The sequence below is a fragment of the Cynocephalus volans genome, chromosome 16 (genome assembly GCF_027409185.1).
Source record: "Cynocephalus volans isolate mCynVol1 chromosome 16, mCynVol1.pri, whole genome shotgun sequence".
NCBI classification, from domain to species: domain Eukaryota; kingdom Metazoa; phylum Chordata; class Mammalia; order Dermoptera; family Cynocephalidae; genus Cynocephalus; species Cynocephalus volans.
Genome location: NC_084475.1, coordinates 23,395,829 through 23,417,602, shown reverse-complemented (window position 1 = coordinate 23,417,602; position 21,774 = coordinate 23,395,829). Strand labels below are relative to the sequence as shown.

The 21,774-nt window shown below is 36.7% G+C and overlaps 1 long non-coding RNA gene across 1 annotated transcript in view; it reads left to right on the top strand.

The window, feature by feature from the left end:
- The window catches only part of LOC134365222 (uncharacterized), a 38,584-nt gene extending 35,599 nt beyond the window's left edge, over positions 1-2,985 (top strand). The window contains exons 2-4 of the long non-coding RNA XR_010021963.1: positions 832-1,021; positions 2,348-2,507; positions 2,925-2,985. This is a non-coding gene — a long non-coding RNA (uncharacterized LOC134365222). The remainder of the gene's footprint in view (positions 1-831; positions 1,022-2,347; positions 2,508-2,924) is intronic.
- The last annotated feature ends 18,789 nt before the right edge of the window (positions 2,986-21,774 follow it).

Below are 21,774 nucleotides of genomic sequence, written 5' to 3'. Positions count from 1 at the left end.
CCATACGATTTATTCTTGATGTAGCAGTTACAGTGGTATTTTCTCCACAAAATAAAACTTAACATTGTGATTTGATCAGAGATTGCTAGATATTTCAAGCAGGGCTCATGGAGAAATGCAGATCATCTCAGGCTTTCTGAATTAAGAGAGAACAAGTATGGGATACATGCTGTTAGGTCAGGCACACCGAGGCTGCCAAGTTGTGTATTTTGTTTTGTTTTTTTCATGCTGCTAAATTGGTTAACACAAGGCTGGTGTTTATTGATAGATTAATATATGAAGATTCAATTTTCTATAACAAATGGGTTTTATAAGCACATTTTATAAGTATATAATACAAAAATATTTTGTATGTGTCTAATAATGCTCATTATACTACGCATAATCATTTAAAGTATTTTCTAGTGAGACCTTTTGTGCATTAGGTGGCTAACAAAACAATGATAACAGTATTTATCAAAATATGCCAACAATATTGTACCTTCTTATTACAGAGTTTCTCATCAAATACTATTGTGACAGGTTTTCTTTTAATTTTTATCATGGCTGAATCAAAATTTGAAGGCTTATAATTTGGACCACATATTCCATAATGTCACATAAACTTACTTTTATAACTAGGTTTGGAAACTATTTCTTCTTGGTTCTGGTCCAGTGAGCTTTCCGTTATATTACCTCAATCTCAGGCTGTAAATACAATTCGATTCTGAACAATCAAAACTAGTGATGTGATAGTCATAAAGACGTCTGAACATTTTCATAAAAGTAGAAGATGCTGATCTATTAAAGTGTACAAATAATTTAGGGGTCTGTTTTGTTTTGTTTTGGTAGCCCATTGCTAGATCAGCCAATTCAAGCTTGCACTATGAAAATACCTGTTAAAGAAATTCTTTGCAAGAATCATAGCTGTGTGTATATGAATATAACATTAATAGAAGATTGAACTGAAACAACTGTTATTTCCAAGGTTCATTTGTCATCACGTCTCCTCGTGTTGTTTTCCTACTCAGAGCCTCAGAAGGTAGGACTACCATAAATATTTTTCTTTCTATCTATACCAAATATTTTCTATCTATACCAAAATGAACCCACAAAGTTTTTAGTGAAATAGTTTTATGTTGCCAAATATACTAATGCCAAAATCTCACTTCTTAACTAACACAGATTCTATAGTTACAGTAGTTACTTACTGAAAGAGCCTGCTATGTGCACCTATGTACACCTACACAGGAATCACAGGGATTCTGAGAATGAACATTAGGCCTGCCGTACAGGAACTGGGGTTAGGACTGGGATAAAAAAATGTGTGTAGAAAGTGCTGACAAAGGGGAGGGAGTCATTCACTATACACGAGTTAAGGGGGAGATCGGAGGACTCGCTGAAGACATTTGAGTTAGATCTTAATCGTTTACTGTATTTTACTATATTGGTCTTGAGAATAATCCCTTGGCATTTTCTTCCTAAAAAACAGAACAAAACAAAAAAGAACAAAAGCAGAGAAAATTTTTATAACCTATGTTTTCCAGCATTTTAAATTGCTATGTCATAGTCTGAAACTGAATGTACAAATATGAAAAGTGTTGATATGAAGCAATTTTCCACTTGAGTCAGTAAAAATATCTGTTTCAATTATCATATCTCATCAGAAAATGGCCTCATCTTTCTGTACTTTCACATACAATAGACCTAGCTTAAGAATCACTGCATATATAACGCATTTTCCTTGTATCATTGAAGAGATCACTGGCAAATTTACATTATTGCATGCATCAGTGTGTATATAAAATTTACATATATCAATTGAATATAACATTGTACACACTGCAGATAAATTTGCATCTATTGTTTTGCATATATTATTTGCATATACTATTGATGTTATTGCATATACAGTAAAAGATTTTGTTAATGCACAGAGAATATGTATTTTTTGTTGCATTTCTTCCAGGAATTTCTTTTAGTGCAGAGCCTTTGCCCCAGAAAACAATGAAGCTTCACTAAGGGAGTCCCTGGGGCAGATGGCGTGGAGATATTATTTGCATCCTTAATTATTTTGTTAATAAACAAACTACATTCAGTTACCAGTTAGAAAATTTCCATTTTATAAATGTGCCTCTAACCTTTTTCTTTCTTAAATGAAGGAAACAATAATAAATAACTAAAGCTTATTTTGCAGAAAATTCTAGATGGAGACTAGATTTGACAATATACATGAGAGTCTATTTTGAAATTCACGTGACATCAGCCACTTAGCTAAAAGCCACAGTGTAAGTTAAAGGAATTTCCTGCTGTAATGAGTTAAATCTGAATTCTTAGAATTTTCACATTGAATTGTGTCTCCTCTCAGCAAAGTCACCTGGGTACCTCGGAAGCAGAGCCAGGCCAGGCTTCCCTGTTCCTCATGGAATAACTGAGCAAGACCTTGCTCATTCCCAGCGCCTCAGGATACCCTGTGCTGTTCACTCTTCTGACCTGCATGGGCTGACTTCTTCCGACATGCTGAGCAGGTGACCGTGATCGTGTCCACAGGATGGCACATGCTAATGCATTAGTGATAACTGCAGACCACATAAAACTTGTTAGCCAGTGCTCCTTCTAGTTCTGGCCATCCTGAGTGCTAGCATTTTGATACGATCCAAAGACTTCTCAAAGATAGTGGCTAAAGTAGCTTAATTCTATGAAGATTTAATTTATGAAGACAACCAAAGTGTTTTTAGGAATGAACGTATACATATTCTTGAGAGAGAATATGCACTTAACACACATTAAGCCAAGAAAATATCTAGAATAAATATAGTGAGTGCCCTGGTAAAACCTTTTAATTCCTCTTTACTGAAGATACAGTGAGAGCTGTTAGTATGATTAAAGGAATTACATTTCATTACGGTTCAATTTGTCTCTCACTTTCTCTGCCTTTCTTGTAGGTCATACAACTGGACCCAAGGATTCCGCCCTCTCATTTCGGGGATCTTATTTGTAGAATCTCATTTATTTATCAATAAATATCAATATTTATTTACCAATAAATGATTCATATATTCATTTTTACCTCATTAATTCTTACATTCATTTACTTAACAAACACTTATTGAGGGCCTGTTATGTCCAGGGCACGATGCCAGGCAGTGGTTACTGACTGATGAATAAAAATCGGTTGGCTTCAAAGCGTTAACAATCCTAAGAGTTTAGTTATGCATTTGTGCAGGGTTTGCTTTAAGTTCCGTGACTTGACTGACTTCTGTGAAATCCTTTCTTCAGTGTTCTGTGTAATGAGAGGGCACATTTATTTGATGACCTAGAAATGGCTATTGCATGTTTGATCTCTGAAGCTCTTTTTAACCCATAAACTTGTTTTCTGCACCTTTGCCAAGCGATATTCTTTGTGACCTTTATAGAGAAGAATGTTTTTACTCTTTTTTTTCTTTTTTAAATCAGAAAGAACAACATCTTGAAAATGGTGACATTTTCTGGACAAGGCCAATGAATGGGCACTTGGCTAGAGCAGCTGGGAAATTATTTCTAATAAACTATGTCACTTCCAAAAATCGGCAGACTCTACTAGGAATGTGTGCCAGGGATGGAAGAATGGAAAATAAAGCGGTAGATTTGCACACAAAAAATTGATTTATTACCCACATAACTTTTAATTTCTTAGAAACAGCAGTGCCTGCTCTCAGCTAATCAACCTTTGACCTTGATTGTATTTACAAATGCCATGAATGGGGATCCCAAATGCACGAAGCTCCTCAGCCTCTCTTACTAGTTGCAAAGAGAAAACGTGACTCCAATGACTTTGACTTGGTTGTAATATTTTCATTTGCTTTTATTTTTCACACAAGATTTTATTTTTATGAATATTAAAAGTATATTACATATCTGGTTTTCCATGTGATGAAATCTTTATTAAATAAGAAATATTTTTGTACATTTTCCAAATGAACAAATTGAATCCTCAAGTTTAAAAAACAGGTATAGTAAGAATTGCTAATGAAAAATTCTAAAAAAAATAAAAAATAACCCTCAATGGCTAGCATATAGAAGTGGTCTATAAATATTTGCTGAACAAATGAACCAGGGAAGTTATTATAGTAAAGATGGAAATGACCAGACTCATTAACCATAAAAGTTATATATAGTCAAATGTTACTAACCAATCGTCTAAATAATATCCCCCTTGATATTAATAAAATAGATCAACCAAACCTTGGATAATAAGGCAGTAAGAAATAAAAACCACTTGGTAGTATTGCTAATGATTTTAACACAATAGTGTGAATTTTATTTCAACTGTCTTTGTAAATGAAATTAAAGGACACCTTGTCCAATCTCCCATCCTTTGTAAGTTTATGCCCTAAAGAAATTCTGATTATATGGCTTTCACTTGAATATCTCCAGTAACAGAGAGTTCACTACTTTTGTAATCATTGGTGATACCAGTTGGTTTGTTTGTTTTTTTCAGAGAATTGTGGCCGTTCCTCACTACTACATCAAAACTTGACATGTACTAGTTTCTTAAAAGTTAGTTGCAACACGGAAACTGAAATTATATCAAATAGACTCTCAGTATTCTTTACGTTGAAACCCACTGGTCTATCTCGCACTTTATTTTTTTTAGTTGGTTATGAATATTCATGAGATACAAAGCTGTCATAGGGATACCAATTTTAATGTTTTAAAAATTGTTACATTGACATCTGACTATCTAATACTTCTTTGTCTAATACCACCACCTGAAGTAAACACACAAGACGTGTATTTTCTCTTGATCATAAAATTGCCGAGACATTTTTAAAAATAAGACCTTACATCATTTACACTGTTTGGTAAGTAAATTTAAAAATTGCAGGCCATGTAAATTGCTCAAGATTTTATAATTAAACAATTTTATAATTAATATGTGTATACAAGACTAATGTAAAATAATATGTATAAATAATGTTTGGAAAATAATGTGTAAAAAAATAGGATATGGTTGCTTTTACACCGTAGCCCTGGCTAGCATCCTGTGCTGATTACTGTGGTTTCTTTGCATAACAGGAACTTGACCAAGCTTAGTTCTGAGTTCATATTAATTTCAACTGCTGACTTGGCTTTATGTAGTTTTCTGCAGAAATATCACTCATTTCTGGCTTTCATTTATCTTATTTCCTATAACATAATTGTAAGATAATATTTGACATTTTAAAAACAAGCTGATATCCTTAAATCAAAGATCTTAAAATATAATTGATCTTTGAAATTCCCTGAAAAAATTTATATTTTTTTAAATATATGAAACTAAACTTTCCTTGCTGTGTGCCTATTTCTCACAATCAGGACTCAGTGATTTACCCATGAAGTGATGAATATGTAAACAGAGGCCTCAGATATAGATTTGTTTTTAAGTGCATCTAATTGCAAGTTATTTCCTGATGTTAATGATGTAATTCATATTTGGATATTATCAGCATTGTAAAGAGATCTCCCATCAAATTTTCTTAGGGTTATTTGCTGAACCCTTGAAGGAAAAAACATATTTAATAAAATGTTTTTTCCTCCCAGCAGTGTTTGTTTGAAATTTGTTAAAATCAGTTCAATATTCAGTTTCATTACTTGGTCAAATTCCAAAATGAAAATAACTTGTAATAGAATGAATAATCTCTGGACAGACAGATGCAGCTGACAATATTGAGTCAAGAAGTAACTTTTTAAATTTAGTTTAAGCAAAATATTAATTTTAAAAATATGAACTAAAGCTGAAAAATCTGTATACGTAAAATCATGTATAATTTTGAACTGTATCGTATCACTTTTGTATCATTGGCAAGCCTAATATCTCTATTCTTTCGAATAGTAAGAGATGGAAATTAACAACTCCTTAATTTTCTCTTTTAAAGCTTAGGCGTTTTTAGTCTTTTCAGAACAATACTGTGAGATTAAATCCCCTCATCTTTCTGGTTACTACCTTTGAATTTTTAAAATGTATTTCTTAAAAGATTGATTCCACGAGGCTGAGTACCTTTTTGTATGTTTTATAGCTTATAGTACTTTTTTGTGAACTGATCATTAAAATCCTTTGCCCAGTTTTTATTGAGTTGTCTGAATGTTTCTTATTGATTTTTAGAGCTTGTTTATACATTTTGATTATGAGCATTTTCCTGATTATACTTAGAAATATCATTCCCCAATCTGTGGTTAGCCATTTTACTATCTCATTAATGCCTTTTGCTAATCAATAATTTCTAATTTTAATGCAATTTAATTTATCCATCTTTGTATGTATAGCAAGTGCTTTTTGAATCCTGTTTAAGAAATCTTTCCCAATGTATTAGTCCATTTTTGTTGCTTATAACAAAGTACACTGAGCTGGGTGATTTATAGAGAAAATGAAATTTATTTGCTTACAGTTTCTGAGGCTGAGAAGTCCAAAGTCCATCTGGTGGTGGCAACAGCGACCCAGGGGTCTCACATTGCAAGACGGTGGAGGCAGAGCAGAGAAAGCAAAAGGCAGACTCTCTTCCTTTAAAGCCCTCAGAACCACGCCCCTGACCCTGACCACTACTTTTAAACCACTCACTACTGCAGGGTCCTGCAATCCAATCACCTCTTCAAGGCTCCACCTTTCAACTACCATAATAGGATTTCCCATCCTCTGAACAGTCACAGTGGGGGCCAAGTTTCTAATACATAAAACTTGGGGGACACAATTCAGTTTCAGGGAGTTTTGGGGGGGACATAATTCAATCCAGTACACCCAACCACATAAATTCAGTTAGTTATCCTATTAGGTCTTTTTTCCAGCTTTACAGAATCGACAAATTTCATAAGCTTGTCTTTCATGCCTTAGATAATAAAAATATTAAAAATGACTATACACAGGTTGAAAGCCTGTGGCACAGTGTTAAGGATCTCTCTTCAAGCTGACATACTCATTAATCAATATATTTGGGGTATGATTATTAGCCGTTTTTGAATTTACCTAAAACTGTTACCTCTCAGCCCACATTTTACCATTTTATATTTATCAGAGATTTTGCCAAATGCTTTGCTATAATTAAAGTTGGAGATAGATCTACAGACTTTATTCTGTTCTATTAAACAAGAATTTGATTTAAAACAGAAATTCTTGGAACCTGCCAGCACTACCTCCACTATCACCAGCCACCTATTTATCTTTTTTTGTAGATATTCACAACGCATGTGCCAGACTTGACCTTTCTGTCTATATTTTCTAGATTTATTAATTCCCTTGTTTTTAAAATTTATGTTTTTGTTTGGGATTTTTGTTGTTGTTGTTGTTTTTTGGTTTGTTTGGTTTTGGTTTTGCATATGTTTGCTTTTCTGGAAGTTTCTTTGATCAACATTAAGGCAGCTATAAATAATTTATGCATAAGTTATTATTTATAAATTATTCATTATTGATAAATTACATTTATCAATAATGACAGTCCTTTGGAATATAATCTGAATTTGAATGCTTCAAAAAAGGCTATGTTTCTCTTATTAAGTCCTAATTTGTCTCAGGGGGTAATTCCCTGGACTCAGTTATTAGTTTTGCTACTCCCAGAATGATTTGAGAAATGTTGTCCTTATTAGAGAAGGTAGAAACAGGAGAGAAACAGTTCTTCCTGTTATTAATAACATCTGATAATATTACATCTTCTTTTTTCTGTTTTTCTTCAAAAATAGCATTAATGCTCTTTTGTTTTAACATTATTTCATATAAGCATTAATGTATCCATATTTCAGGAATGACTGTGGCCTTGCCATGTTTGCTTCTCTGGCTCATGGCAAATGCGGATTAATGGCTGTGGCTCCCTCCTCTGGCTACTCCTTGTCAACAAGCATCTGTGTTAGCTTGAAGCCCCTTATCCAACCTTTCTTCGTAGGCCAGACGCCACTCCCTGCAGCTGTGTATGTCTCTCTGTAAATGAAATCTGACCTCGTTAGCAAGCTCCTTTCCACACTTCTTAGTCTTTAATTTTTCTTTATCGGCGAGGCAATTCTCAGTTGTATGCTTAAATGTTTTTTTTTTAATGTCACATCACATCAATCTTAGTATTTTAGACCAACTTTCATTTGCACATCATAATACACTTTTCATAATATGTTCACATTACATGTCTGGAAGGCCTTTGCAATTCATGAAGTCATGTCTTTTTTTTTTTTAATTTTGAAAAAATTTCTATTATTATTTTTTGAAATGCTTATATCCTGTATATTTTTTTTACTCTAAAACTTCTCTTAAGCTTGTCTTTGAGACTTACAATTTATCCTCCATGTCTACTAATTCCAGCAAATTTTAATAGATTTATTGATGTATAATTTGTATACACAAATATGTACGTATTTAAATTGTACAATTTGTTATTTTTGATATATGTACATACCCATGAAATCATCACCACTTTAAAAATAATGAACATGCCCATCACACTTGGAAGTTTTCTCCTTCTGCTTTGTAACCCTTGCTTCCTTTCCTCCTTGTCGCACATCCCCAAGCAATGATTAGTCCGCTGTGGTTCCTATGTATTAGTTTATGTTTCCTAGAATTTTGTATAAATGGAATTGAACAGTGTGCACTTTTTTTCCTGGCTCCTTTTACTCAGCATAATTATTATGAGATTCATCATGTGGTGTGTATATCAATGCCCACTCCTTCTTGTTGCTGAGTAATATTCTACCGCATGGATTTACACAATTGGTTTTTTTTCCATTCATCTGTTAGTGGACATTTGTGTTGTTGACAGCTTTGAGCTATTACAAATAAAGCCTCTATGAACATTCATGTACAGACTTTGTGTGTTCACATGCTTTACCTTCTCTTGGGACAGTGCCTAGGAGTGGGATGGTGACATCGCAGAGCAGGTGGCACAGAGCACGAGCACCTTTATCCAGATGGTTCTTTCCCCTTGTGTGCATAGTTTCTTCAGACGCATTTGCTAATCATTGCTCAGCTGGAGACTCAAGAGGATGCCCTGCTGATCCTTACGGTTAACCTCCTGCGCAGTCCTTTCCCTGGCTGTCCACTCTAGCCACCGTGGTCCCCCCAGATCTGAGCTCTGTCACCTCAGCTCAGGAATTCTGCCGGTTCTGCCCAGGTTCTTTCGTATCTCTTGGCCTGGAAACCTTGTCAAGACAGCAAGCCAGAGAATGCAGCTCAAATGACTTACAAAAATGTGTCTCAGGAATCACGGCCCTTTATGTGGCCTCATATCTGATGTCTTGCAAACCGTTGTTTCATATATTTTGTCTGCTTTTAATTGTCTCAGGTGAGAGAGTAAATTCAATTTCTGTGACTCTATCTTGGTCAGAAGCAGAAGTCTTTGAACTCTAACACATGATTTTATATTTTACTCATTGACATCTGGATGAATCCTTCAACACTGTTTAATCTGACTATTTCTTAGATTACATATAACTGGTGGGTGTTCAAAGATCACTTTTTGGTTCTTTTTAGCATCTGTCTGTAAATGTTTTATTTCTCCTTGTATCTGATAAGTACTGATATTTTTTAAAGATAGCATTACCTATGTTACCTATTGATATTTTTCACAAGTTAAAACATACTTATTAATTTCCATTGATCCTCAATTGCTATTACATGTGGAGTTAATTTGACTTTTTTGACTTTGAGGCATTTGTGTTTTTTCCTCTGTGATTTGGAATTTTGGTTTGCATGTTCTCCGTGACAGCCAGTCTCTTCTCTCTTTTTCTCTGTGTCCCTCGCCACATTCTGTCCTCTCCTCTCTTCCCTTTGTCCTCTATCACTTTGTGACTTTCTCTACTCGGGGTCCCCAAATCCTCATTCTAAATCCATATCTTCCATTGCTGGCCCTGTGCTTTGCCTGGCAGTGCTATTAGGGAATCATAGGTCTAGGGACCGAGCCAGTGTGTGCATGCACTCAGCTCAGATGTGCTTACTTTCTAACCTCTGGGCATACAGTCTCATATAAACTGTATCTGCAATCAAGTAATCAGCTCTTTTCAGTCTCTTTCACAGGCAAGTTTGCCCTGAGCCAGTCTTGGTTTTCAGCCCCGACCCAGGCTTCCTGTCACTGAGCACACAGGCAACTTGCTTTCACCGGTGTTCCCCAGGCTGCAAACACCCAGCTGCCTCTGCCTCCCAAACCTCAATCCCGCAGGCCTCGGCTGCAGCCCCACGCATGGTTTTGCATTTTGGTCGCGCTTCTTGTGCGTGGAGATGCTTATCTTATTTTTGATCCTGGCTATGTCTTTTCAATTTTCTCTTTATCTATCTTATCTAAAAATATTGTGTATTTGGGGCAGAAGGAGGCCTCAAAGCCTGAACTCATAATGCTGTCTTGCCTGGAGTCTCCCTTTCAATTTATTCTTTTCCTCTGGTGCATAGTTCCCAGCCAGTTATTGAAGGGGGTTATAGGCTTAATTGAAAAAAATTTCATCCATTTCTTCTAAATTAGAATCTATGTTTATAGTCTGTTGATGCTACGACCACCAACCTGAGTGTCATGTTTATTCAGGAGCCACTTGTCACTAGAAAAGAAGCTCCATACCCCCTCTTGAACCACCCACTAAGTTCCTCTTTTCTCTTAGAGATACTGATTTACAAATTACAAAGCAGAAATAACTGCCATAGGAACTCAAAGTACTAGTTTCATCCATTTCTCCAGCTTCTCTATTGCAATTTATCACTCAACCCTGGTAGAATGGACGTCTACAAAACAGACACATATATCTTTACAGTACCCATGTGTGCATGTGGACACACACGCGCACATAGAGGAGGAATGTGTTTGTGTGTGACAAGGGGGGACAGGAGCAGGGAGCAGGAAAGAGGGGGAGGAAGGGACAGAGGGAACCGCATCCCTGCTGTTCTGAGAACAGTGACAGTTCTGTAAACAGTGCCCATCCTTTGGGTCACCCCAACAGTTTACTGGTTACTTAGATATTCTGGGCTCTGTTATCTCTGGGTCAGGGGTCTGTTTAAGTCATGTCAGAAGCTGAGCGTTTGTGACCATTCGGCATCCCCAGCTCTCGCGCCTCCTCAGCTTCTGCTCAGTCTCTGGGCTGCAGCCACACAGCAGGGAGCACCCTGCCCTCTCCTGTACATTTTCCAGAGGCTTCGTGATGAAGGAGATGACACTCTCAATCCTTGGGTGGCCAAGTGCACACACTTCCGAGCCAAACGAACGAACGAAGTTGTCACCTTCCCCCAATTACCGTGCTTCATAGATCAAAGGGGAACAGGAAGATTTTCACTGACCTTCCACCAAGTTCCCCCTGAAAGCCTGACATTTGCTCTCCCCTCGAGGACAGTCACTATGCTCTCTACACACACTTCTGCTAAGGAATATGTTTTAACTCACACGTCCTCTGCTTTTTGACTTTTACTTCCTTTGAAGTTAACAATAAACTCGGCTTAATTAAAAGTAATGAGATAAATGGGATTAAATAGCTGTATATTAATTGCCTGCTTACTGGAAAATGGTAATTCAGCAAAAACCAGTTAATGTAAGAAAATTTGTTCAGAAGTATTCATTAGCAAGACACTTAGGGAAATAGTCTGTCACCAATCAGTTGGATTTATTTTTGCCTCTTTCCTCATTGCATTAATTGTGTGTTGACTTTGTTGACCAAATCAGTCTGCTGCTTTTGGTAACACATGCATAGAACTTTATATGTAATGAGCTATCAAATTTCTCCAAGGTTTGGAACTGTACATCTAACAGATTAAAATGATGTATATATACATATGCACACATCTACATATATCTCTATATATGTCTTCCAATGACTGAGTCTATCATTATTCCAAAAATTGATCCACAGCCTCCAAAATTTTACAGAATTCTAGTTAAAATAGGCATGTGGATAATATAGGACTACAGGGACTATTAGGCACTATGATAATAATAATAATAAAACAGCACAAAAGTAACACACAAATTACAAAGCAGGAACAACTAACTCATATTACCAGTGAGCAGATTATCAGGAAAGTGGTTCCAAAGGGGGTCCTGCAGACTGCATCACCCAGGACACCAGTCCTGAGACGAGAAATAGCATGTAGGACGTTAATAAGGGAGAGCTTTGGGGATAAAAACCTGTGGAAAAGAAAGGAAGAAAGCAAAAAATAGAGCGAGAAGTTTAGGTACAATGAAGTCTCAGTGAAGGCTTCAACCAAGCTTGTAGGGAGCTCTGAGACTGTGAGGACACTCGGGTATCCACAGATTGGGGGCAGGGGACCTCCTTTGTAGCCCCCGGTCTACCAGTTATGGCGTTTGCACAACTCCAGAATGGGGCATAAATTCAGGTAAATTGTCTCTTTTTCAACCCAGGAAGTTCCTGAGGAAGAAATACATCTGAGTTCTGTCTGCTTGTGGCACTCCAAGTAGCCGAGTGAATATACGTCCTCCAGCCATAGAGAAAGACCCGAATGCCACCTCACGGCATCCACAGGAGGAAGTGATATTAGGAAAAGTGAAAATGTACCGGGCCAAGCTGGGGAAGGACGTGTGGGTGTGTACAGGCTGTGTTCCAGGTGTGTCCTTTGTGTGTGGAGGTGTGAGTGATCTGTTTCTAGAGGCAGTGGAAATCAAATGAAATGTATTGAGTAGGGATTAAATATGATAAGCTTTCCATTTTAGAAAAGTCATTCTCGTAAGAGTGAGGATTGAAGATATGAGACTGGAGACTGAGAAGGTAGTGATTATGTAGTTGACACACATTCTATAGCACACGTGTGGCAAATGCACACACATGCTAGATACATGAATCTTTTCTAAAGATTTTGGGTATACTTTAAATATAGTAAAACGTACAGATTTGAAATTTTTACTTTTAGAAGTTGACAGGCATTTGTCCGGCCACCAGTTTTTATTAATAAAGTTTTATTGGAACACAGCTACACTCTTTTGTTTACGGATTGTCTATGGCTGCTTCATACAGCAACAGAATTTAGTCGTTGTAATAGAGAAAGCAGGGCCTGCAAAGCCTAAAATATTTAGTATTTAACTTTTTACAGAAAAAGTTTAATTTAGGGTTTGCTGCTTTCAAATGTTACCTCATATACAATGTACGGAACTCGGTACAGTATATTTTAGTCCCACCTCCTATTCTTTGTGTTACTGTTGTCACACATTTTACTTCTACGTCTGTTATAAACCTTCTAATTAATTATCACTATTTTTGTTCTAAACACTCAATGACCCTTTAAAGAAATTTCAAAACATGAACAAATATTTTATATTTACTGACATGTTTACTATTTTCAGCACGTATTTGTTCATTAAAATATGCATTTCAATATGGTCAAATTTCCTGGAAGCTGAAAAATTTACGTTTCTTATAGTATACACATACGACTGATGAATTCTCTCAACTTTTGTCTTACATATTGTCATGTTACTTTCATTTTTAAAGTGTGCTTTTCCTGGGTATAGAATTCGGGGTTGACAGCTTTCTTCTTCTGTCCTTTTCATCATGTCAGACATGTCGTTCCATCGTCTTTGGCTTGCATTGTTTCTGCTGAGAAGTTATTACCCTCTGACTACTTTTCAGATTTTCTCTTTAGCACTGTTTTCTAGCAAATGATTATAAAGTGTCTTGGTGTGTTTTTCTTTGTGTTTATCCTGCTTGGAAGACAATGTGCTACTCAGATTCTGGGTTTATATTTTCAACCATTGTTTTTCAAATGTCTCTCTTTCCTGCCCCAGTCTCTGCCTCTCTGCTTTCAGTGCCCCATTTGCATGACTGTTAGGACACTTCTTATTGTCCCACAGGTTGCTGGAGTGCAGGTCATTTCTTCAGCCTTTATTCCTCTCTGAGCTTCAATCTGAATGGTTTACATGGCCCTATATTCCAGGGTTGATGTTTTCCTCTCAGTGTCTAATCTGCCAATAAGCCCATCTGGTAAATTTTTTTATTTTAGATATAATTTTCAGTTCTAAAATTCCCTTTTTTTTATTATTAAGATTTTGTATGTTTTTCAATATTTATGTATTTTCTTTTAAATGATGGAACTAGTTTGTAATAGCTGTTTTAAAGTCCTGGTCTGCTAATTTCATCATCCCTGTTATTTTGGGGTCCATTTTGGTTGATCAATTTTTCTCTGGTTATGAGCCATAATTTCTTCAAATATGCTTCTCCAATTGTTTAGTACTTTTTTTATATTGGGCATTATAGATGCAATGTGGTTCAGTTCCTAAACTTTCATGGTCTTCCTTAATAAATGGTTGAGTTTTGTTTGAGGTAGGAATAATTTGTATGTGGGTCAGATTGATCTTTTGTGGTAAGCTTTGTTCAGATGTGTCCAGAGTAGCCCTTATTTTATGACTAAATTATCCCTAGTTCTAATGCATGCCCTTTCTGGGAAGTCTATTGAGTGGTGGGGGCTGTTCAACACTATCTCTAAATCTTGCCTAGTCTGAAGCCAAATTTCTCCCAGCCCTGTGCAACCTCTGGTTGGTGTTCATTTCAGAACTCCTTTTTCCTGGTCTTGTGGAGTCTTGATTTGCACATACACAGCAGCGTTGATCCAGAGTCTAGACTCTGGAGACTACTGGTGATCATCATATAGATTTCTGGAGCTGTTTCTTTACACAGCTCCCCCTCTCTGAGACTCTGACCTCACACTCCAACTCGGAATCTGTCTCCATCTCAAGTGACTCTGCTGTACTCTCTTCGGGATCCTCTTCCATGTGCCGTGACCCAGAAAGTGAAGCTGGCAGAAAGCGGGAAGCTGGAAGGGCTTACCTTATTTATTTATCCTGTCTTATGGATCAGGATCCTGTACTGCCTATTGTCTAGTCTTTAAAAACTGTTATCTTGTATATTTTGTCAGTCTTGTAATTCCTTCTTCAAAAAGTGGTTCATATATTTTGATAAATACTATACTTTGGATAATTCATTAAATATTTTCTGTCATTTACTCCCTTAAGTAGCTGAGCTCAGCCCCCAAAATATTACAGTGTCACAGCACTAAGCTTGTGTGCAACCATAGTTATTTTAAATATTACTATAAATTATTTTCTCTTTTGTTTTGTTCTATATTAGTGCTATTTTCTAATAAATGTTTTTACATTCTTACTATTTGCCAATCAGCTATTATATTTTACCAGAAGAAGTTTAGTTTTCCCAGAAATATGGTTATCAAGAGACATTGGCTGTATATTTCCTAAATGTTAGGGAACATATTGCCTGATTTCTTATGCACTTTAGCTCTCATGAGTATAAGGGTTTAATGTAAGATTAAGCCTCATCTTAAGAAGTACTAGTATTCTTTGAGCTCTGAACTTCTCAAGGCAAAATACATTTTAGAGTTGGGTATAATTTTTTTTTATTTCATTTATAATTTACTATAAGATATACCCTTACATGAATGAAAAGGAATTAGATATTTACATATTTTTTTCTCATGGTTTTAGCTAAAGAGTTCATGGTAAATTGATCAACACTCAGCCAGCTAGACTATGGCCTGTACTAATAAGATCTGATTGAGGAATTATGAAGACATTTGCTCAGGAGAAAATGAGCACATAATTACACCATAAAGAGGTTAAAGAATCAACGTGACCCAGCTGGCAGAATATTACTTGAAGTCCCGGTGGCATCTACAAAGGACTCTTTATACCTTTGAAATACAGCACCGCCAATGCCAATTAAGATACACAGAATAATCTATTGTCAATTGTACCTGTTCAACTTTACATATTTATTTTCCTCTCTTGCCTCAGCTCTTTTCAGGTGCCGGGGGATAGTCTCCACCCGAGAGTGACCATTGTCAATGGCTTCAGGTTGACTTTGGCAGTCAGAAGCAGATCAGTACAAATGTAACCCAAGGAAGATATAGCAGCTCCGACTAGGTGATCCAGTACCAGATGCTCTACAGTGACACGGGGGGAAACTGGAAACCCTACCACCAGGATGGGGACATCTGGGTAAGTCATGGTCAGAAATGCAGAGACCCAGAATTAGGTTGTGCATGTTTTAAGATGGTAGAGATTTGCTGAGCTGTATGCAGATGTCAATATTTACCTACTTAAAACCATTTAAAACCATTGAGAAATGACTTATTTATTGATCCATTTTTGTCATGTGAGAAAAGCTTTCTCAAGCTGTGATTTCTATCCCAAGACTATGGCAATGGTTCTCAGTCGGTGCTATGCATTTGAGTCCCCTGAGGAAGTTTTAAAGTGTATGCATGCCAGGTGCACCCAGACCAATAAAAACAGAATTATGTAAGTAGAATTTATGATTAATGATACTAATAACTTTTCTGAAGACAGCGATCTTCAATTGAAATGAAATATTGAAATTATGAGGAAAATAATTTAAAGAAGGAGCAGTGATATATGGTAAGAAAAGAAATTGCCTGTGTGATAATAGTGTTTTAAGCCCTTGTTACTGATATATATTCACTTTATTCTTTTATTATTGGAGAATAATATAAAGTTTAACCCATTTGCTCTTAAAATATCTCAATTTTTAAATTGGAATGTTGTATGTATTCAATCAAATATTTACCCACACTTGTAGAAATTATTTGAAACCACATTTTAAGGGCTGCATTTTAGTTTAATTATTTTTAAAAGCTGTGCTCATGGTCGAGTAAAGTCATTAATATGAGACGAGAAGGGGAGAGGAGTAGGAGGAGGAAATAATTTGTTTTTTAAACTCTGTCCTTCACAGCAGTAGGCAGGGTGCTGGGTATTTTCAACCTTTTCAGGGCTCACTCTTGGAGAATTTATATTTTAAAAGTCCCCAGGTGATTTTTGGTAGTAGCCAGAGTTTACAATTCCTAGTTAGAGTGGGTGTTCATATCCACAGCGGTATCTAATGATAGTAACTATCGTATGAAATAAGGGTTTACTGTCCTGATGATACACAGTGCGTCTGCTGGAGGAGCACTTTAGAGACATTAATTCCTTTCAAGCCATAATTATACGGCAAGAAAGTTCGTATATTAGGATGTGTGCAATATGGGAAGCAAGTAGTGAGGAAATGCCTCTCTATAGAAGGTCTTCATCTTGCCAATATGATCATTCAAAGGCTCAGGCGTAATTTATAGAAAAGTGGTTCTCAAGCCTGGATACAGAATGCAGTCATCTAGGAGCTTTAAAATGTCTGGATGCCACATCCCAACTCCAGAGACTTGGATTTAGTGGGTCTAAGGTGTAACCTAGGCTTTGGGATTTTAGAGCTCCCCAGGTGACTCTAATACACAGCAAAAAGAGAACCGTATTTTAGATTAGTTTTCAGTCTGCAGGTAGTGTGGAGGTCGAGAGAGTTTATTGAGAAAAACAATAGCAGAATAGAAAACTAGAAAGTGCCCTTCTTAAAGTGTAGCAGAGAGAGAGAGACAGAGAGTTGGACCAAGTGGCCGTATGAGTTCATTTCTGTTGCTTATAACAGAATACCCAAAATGGGGTAATTTATAAAGAAACAAAATTTATTTCTTACAGCTCGGAGGCTGGAAAGTCCAAGGTCCAGGGAACACATGTGGTGAGGAACCTCTTCTAGCAGGAAACTCTCTAGAGGGTCCTGCGATGACCAGGGTGTCACACAGCAAGAACGGGCTGAGCAAGAGAGAGTTAACCTGCTCCCTCACTCTCCTTATAAAGCCATCAGAACCACACCCATGACTCCATGAGTGGCTCCATCCGTTTACAAGGGCACAGTCCCCACAAGCTAATCACCTCTTAAACGCCCCAGCTTTCAGATACCGTAACTGGATTTCCCACTCTCTTAACACTGTTACAATGGAGATCAAGGTTCCAATACCTGAACTTTTGGGGGACGCATTTAACCCACAGTAGTGACCAACCAACCAGCCAACCAACAGACCAACCAGCTGAAAGTAAGCGAGGGCTAGACTGCAAACCCTTCCAGTAGAGCACTCACTACTCTCCAAGTCGCTATGGCTTCTACACTAAGACCAAGTCAGCATGCTGACAAAATTAGTTGAGGGGCTGCAAGTCAGACTCCAAACGTCCACGTTTTGTTTTTGAAAAGTCTTCATCTCGAAATCAGGAGTGCCTAAATACTCTTCGGTTACAATGTGCTAAGATAGTAATAAAGATAGCTACTAAATGCAGGTTACTCAAACTTTATCCGGTGCTTCACACAGATAACTTCAGGAGGACTATGAAGGCAGAGACGTAAGGTTAAAGGCCTTGAGAGGGTAAAATTATCCAGAGTGACTTGAACTCTTTTGGTGTCAAAACGAATTACCAGTGGCTGAGTCGGGGAAATAAGGCTATTATGCAGTGAAAATACAAATTGTGAAGGTAGGCTGGGTCTACGTACAGACCTCTAACCCTTTTCTGATTGTGATAAAGGGCACATTTCTATTGTCTTCTACCTTTCTCGTGTTCATTTTGTGTCTTTCTTTCAAATCATGTTTCTTATTAAAAATTGGTATGCTACGTGACGAGTGGTGAACGATTATTTTTAGAAGAAACTGTAGTGAACTAATTCTGAAATTTAAAAAATAAGAATAAGTTTGAGACAATCTAAATATTACAAAATAAATATATTCAGTGCCATTAAGTCTGTAATATAACAATTATATTAAGAATTTATGAAAAAAAGCTTTATTTTTTTTTATTATTTTTTTTTTTAATTTTATTTTGTCGATATACATTGTGGCTGATTATTGCTCCCCATCACCAAAACCTCCCTCCCTTCTCCCTCCCCCCTCCCCCCCAACAATGTCCTTTCTGTTTGCTTGTCGTATCAACTTCAAATACTTGTAGTTGTTATATCTTCTTCCCCCCCCCCCCGGTTTGTGTGTGTGTGTGTGTGTGTGTGTGTGTGTGTGTGTGTGTGTGTGTGTGTGTGAATTTATATATTAATTTTTAGCTCCCACCAATAAGTGAGAACATGTGGTATTTCTCTTTCTGTGCCTGACTTGTTTCACTTAATATAATTCTCTCAAGGTCCATCCATGTTGTTGCAAATGGCAGTATTTCATTCGTTTTTATAGCTGAGTTGTATTCCATTGTGTAGATGTACCACATTTTCCGTATCCACTCATCCGATGATGGGCATTTGGGCTGGTTCCAACTCTTGGCTATTGTAAAGAGTGCTGCGATAAACATTGGGAAACAGGTATACCTTCGACTTGATGATTTCCATTCCTCTGGGTATATTCCCAACAGTGGGATAGCTGGGTCATATGGTAGATCTATCTGCAATTGTTCGAGGAACCTCCATACCATTTTCCATAGAGGCTGCACCATTTTGCAGTCCCACCAACAATGTATGAGAGTTCCTTTCTCTCCGCAGCCTCGCCAGCATTTATCGTTCATAGTCTTTTGGATTTTAGCCATCTTAACTGGGGTTAGATGGTATCTCAATGTGGTTTTGATTTGCATTTCCCGGATGCTGAGTGATGTTGAGCATTTTTTCATATGTCTGTTGGCCATTTGTATATCTTCCTTAGCGAAATGCCTACTTAGCTCTTTTGCCCATTTTTTAATTGGGTTGCTTGTTTTCTTCTTGTAAAGTTGTTTGAGTTCCTTATATATTCTGGATATTAATCCTTTGTCAGATATATATTTTGCAAATATTTTCTCCCACTCTGTTGGTTGTCTTTTAACTCTTTTAATTGTTTCTTTTGCTGTGCAGAAGCTTTTTAGTTTGATATAATCCCATTTGTTTATTTTTCCTTTGGTTGCCCGTGCTTTTGGGGTCGTATTCATGAAGTCTGTGCCCAGTCCTATTTCCTGAAGTGTTTCTCCTATGTTTTCTTTAAGAAGTTTTATTGTTTCAGGGTGTATATTTAAATCCTTAATCCATTTTGAGTTGATTTTAGTATACGGTGAGAGGTATGGATCTAGTTTCATTCTCCTGCATATGGATATCCAGTTATCCCAGCACCATTTGCTGAAGAGGCAGTCCCTTCGCCACTGAATAGGCTTGGTGCCTTTGTCAAAGATCAGCTGACAGTAAGTGTGTGGGTTGATTTCTGGATTCTCTATTCTATTCCATTGGTCAGTGTGTCTGTTTTTATGCCAGTACCATACTGTTTTGGTTATTATAGCTTTGTAGTATAGCTTAAAGTCAGGTAGTGTTATGCCTCCAGCTTTATTTTTTTTGCTCAGCATTGCTTTGGCTATGCATGGTCTTTTATTGTTCCATATAAATGTCTGGATAGTTTTTTCCATTTCTGAGAAAAATGTCTTTGGAATTTTGATGGGGATTGCATTGAATTTGTATATCACTTTGGGTAGTATGGACATTTTCACTATGTTGATTCTTCCAATCCAAGAGCATGGGATATCTTTCCATCTTCTTGTATCCTCTCTAATTTCTCTCAGCAGTGGTTTGTAGTTCTCATTATAGAGATTTTTCACCTCCTTGGTTAACTCAATTCCTAAGTATTTTATTTTTTTGGTGGCTATTGTAAATGGGCAGGCTTTCTTGATTTCTCTTTCTGCATGTTCACTACTGGAGAAAAGAAATGCTACTGATTTTTGTGTGTTGATTTTGTATCCTGCTACTGTGCTGAAATCATTTATCAATTCCAGCAGTTTTTTTGTAGAGGTTTTAGGCTCTTCGATATATAGGATCATGCCATCTGCAAACAGGAACAGTTTGACTTCATCTTTTCCAATCTGAATGCCCTTTATTTCCTTCTCTTCTCTGATTGCTCTGGCTAGTACTTCCAACACTATGTTGAATAGGAGTGGTGAGAGTGGGCATCCTTGTCTAGTTCCTGTTCTTAAAGGAAAAGCTTTCAGCTTTTCCCCATTCAGGATGATATTGGCTGTGGGTTTGGCATATATGGCTTTAATTATGTTGAGATACTTTCCCTCTATACCTAACTTATAGAGGGTCTTTGTCATGAATGAGTGCTGAACTTTATCAAATGCTTTTTCAGCATCTATAGAGATGATCATATGGTCCTTGTGTTTGAGTTTATTAATATGGTGTATCACATTTATTGATTTGCGTATGTTGAACCAACCTTGCATCCCTGGGATGAATCCCACTTGATCGTGATGAATAATTTTTCATATGTGTTGCTGTATTCTGTTTGCTAGTAATTTAGTGAGGATTTTTGCATCTATATTCATCAAGGATATCGGCCTGTAGTTTTCTTTTTTGGTTATATCTTTACCTGGTTTTGGTATCAGGATGATGTTTGCTTCATAGAATGAGTTTGGGAGATTTGCGTCCGTTTCAATCTTTTGGAATAGTTTGTAAAGAATCGGTGTCAATTCCTGTTTGAATGTTTGGTAAAATTCTGCTGTGAATCCATCTGGTCCTGGGCTTTTCTTTGTTGGGAGCCTTCTGATAACAGCTTCAATCTCCTTTATTGTTATTGGTCTGTTCAAATTTTCTACATCTTCACGGTTCAGTTTTGGGAGCTTGTGTGTGTCCAGAAATTTATCCATTTCCTCCAGATTTTCAAATTTGTTGGCGTATAGTTGTTTATAGTAGTCTCGAATGATTCCTTGTATTTCAGATGAATCAGTTGTAATATTGCCTTTTTCATTTCTAATTTTTGTTATTTGAGTCTTCTCTCTTCTTTTTTTTGTTAGCCATGCTAATGGTTTGTCAATTTTATTTATCTTGTCAAAAAACCAACTTTTTGATTCGTTGATCTTTTGAATTGTTTTTTGGTTTTCAATTTCAATCAGTTCTGCTCTGATCTTAATGATTTCTTTCCGTCTGCTAACTTTAGTTTTGGATTGTTCTTGTTTTTCTAGTTCTTTAAGGTGAAGTGTTAGGTTGTTCACTTGCCATCTTTCTATTCTTCTGAAGTGAGCGTTTAATGCAATAAATTTTCCCCTCAATACTGCTTTT